Genomic DNA, 2,789 nt, shown 5'->3' on the forward strand with positions numbered 1-2,789 from the left:
TTTATTTCTTAATCATCAAATTTTTCAAAAATCAATGGCTTGTTTTCAAAATTGAAAGGTGGTGCCATTCTATTTCTTTGTGATCCATTTATGAGAATTAAAGCTCCCTATGTGAAGTAAAACTAGGGATATAGTGTAGAACTTAGAGATTTTCTTCATGCAAACATATTTCTAATTTTATAAGAGCTAAAATCTATTGAAGAGCTATTTTCCATCTGGTTAAATTGTTTAAAATTTTCTATACCAGTGATTTATTGCAAAATTCAAAAAGAAGAAAAAGAGAGCCAAGTATTTTAGTCCATATATCATTCAAATAATTTTGGTTTTCCTTTGTTATTATCAAACATGCATCCAAAAAAGGGTTTCTTAGGGAAAGTAGAATATGCCAGTAGAAATATACATGATTATTTCCTTGAACAATTAAGTGAATTTACAAATGGGTCAGCCCAAATTAAGAAGATAGTCCATGTTAACACTAGGCTCTAGATTGCAGATGGTTTGTATGATAAGGGAAATTGGACTAGGGATGCCATAACATCTAAAATAGGGCTCCAATTATCTAAGAAATGGTTCTCAAAGAGGAAATTGTTTGCCCCCCAAGGGAATATTTGGAACTTTGATTTAGAAAGCTAGTAGTCCTCAGGGTTTTCATGAATTTAAACCTTCTTATAGAAGTGGCCCTAAATTATGACCTAGTAGCAAGGATAGTGAGGAGAGTAGATGGGAAGTGTTTGATAAAAATCATTGTAGAAGAGATTCAAGAGGTTTTTGGGTTGGATCCAACCATAGATTACCATGAGATCATTGATTTTTAGGGTTTGGAAAAGGAATATTTGTCTAGAAAGGATCAAGTTAGATAGGGTGCATTGAGAGGACACTTTGCTACAATTGGAAATTTGACATTTTTTACAACATCAACTAAAGGGCCTTTTAAGAAGAAAGTTTTCAATACTAGGGCTATTGATATTTACATGACTTTACGTAGGGTTTTTGGTCAGGATGAACAAGATTTTATGCTAATAAAGTTCATGTATCTGATAACAAAAATCTCTCCTTTTGGTGTGGATATAATTTTTGATTTTGCATCCTATTTAATAGAAGAAATTTACATGAGCCTGACTGAAATTGCAAAGAGAAAAGTTGAGAAAAAATTTGGCCATTATTCATTGTTGATGCATATGTTCTTTTTTAAAGGGGTTACTTACTTTGAAAAAGAAATGGAATTAAACACAAAATATGAGGGAGAAGTTGTGTCAATCTAGCTATGGAGTGCAGATATGACCTAGGATGTAGAAGAGGCTAGCTTTGTGATATTTTATGGATACTTCACATCTAGGTTAAGGAGCCCCATATTAAGGGACAATACCAAAAACTTAATGCATTAATGGATTTCATCAGGCCTATGGATAACCCTACTAATTTAAAGGTTTCCCATAACTGGGAAAATATCATACCATAACTTGTGTCTATAATTTTTAGAGTGTATGTATTCTAAGGGACTCCCCATGTACTTCCTTACTAAGTACCTCTAATGGTTGGAATAGCTGAAATGCTATGGCAGATAGACTAGAGGAAGCACAATTGACTAGTTAGTCTAGAGGCTCAATTTTCCTGTCTTGTATTATTGTCCACCAGTCCATCATCACCAAGGGTGGTAGGTCATTTTTGTATAAATTTTGAGATCAATAAAAGATGGTTTTTTCTCATGATCACTTCAATGATAGTGAAGAATTTTAAATATTTTTAAATAGAGGGCGAAGACTAGTGCCAAGAAACATCAGCCTTACTTCACCAGAGACATAATTAGAAATGAATTTTCTCTCTAAGAATAAGAGATTAAGAAGGATAAGTGGAGAGTTTACTCAAGGGTTTTAGAATATATTAATTATTCTAATAAGGTTTATAAGCCTTTGAAAGATGCCAAGACAAAGGCAAATAAAATAAATAAGTTGATGATCGATTCTCGAAAGATCATGGAGGCTATTAATGAGAAGAAATTATTCTTTATTAATTCCTTTCCTAATAAGGCCCAAGAGGTCATGAAAAATTTATCTTTTACCCCTATAGTAGGATTAGGGTAGCTGGTTATTCAGAGGAGACCTAGTTTCAATATCATTTAGAGTAAAAGGTCTACAATTGAAAAGGGTAAATAAATGATGCGATCTACTAGTGCTATTTTGGAAGAAAGGCTTGATGAGCCAATGCCAAAGAGGCAAAAAATAGAAGAGTACTCACCCACTTAGTCCCCATTGCATATAGGAGATGAATAGTACACTAAGGAGAAAATGGAGCAATTGGGATCCCAAGCGAGATTCTTTATTACTACTACATAATTAGAAGAGGGGAATCCTCAAGAATCTTTCATGCCAAGCCTTGAGTTAAGTGTCGCTAATGACAAAGGAAGGGAGTTGGACCTTATTGTGGAACTAGCAAGTCATGAATTTTTTTTAGATGACAACTTTATTAAATCAAGAGCTTTTTATCAATTGACATAAAGGACCAATATTGGATTAATTGATGAAAAATGCAGCAATAAAAAGGTAAAGCATCCTGAGATGGAAGAGGCTTCCATACAAGATCAAATAAAAGATGATATGATGCATGAATTTAAGAGCTTGACCCCTGAAGAGGGAAGAAAAATGATAAAATCATTTGGGGCCTTGCTTCTACCAAATTGGGACATTGCAGATGCAATGGTTTTTAACTATATTACTAAAAAGTAAAAGTGTAGATGAAAAAATGATAAAGTAGCTAAAAGATGCCAAATTTAGTGAAGATCATGTTGAATT

Source organism: Cupressus sempervirens, chromosome 7, assembly GCF_028749045.1.
Source record: "Cupressus sempervirens isolate cs-2001-9-10 chromosome 7, ASM2874904v1, whole genome shotgun sequence".
Classification (NCBI taxonomy): Eukaryota; Viridiplantae; Streptophyta; class Pinopsida; order Cupressales; family Cupressaceae; genus Cupressus; species Cupressus sempervirens.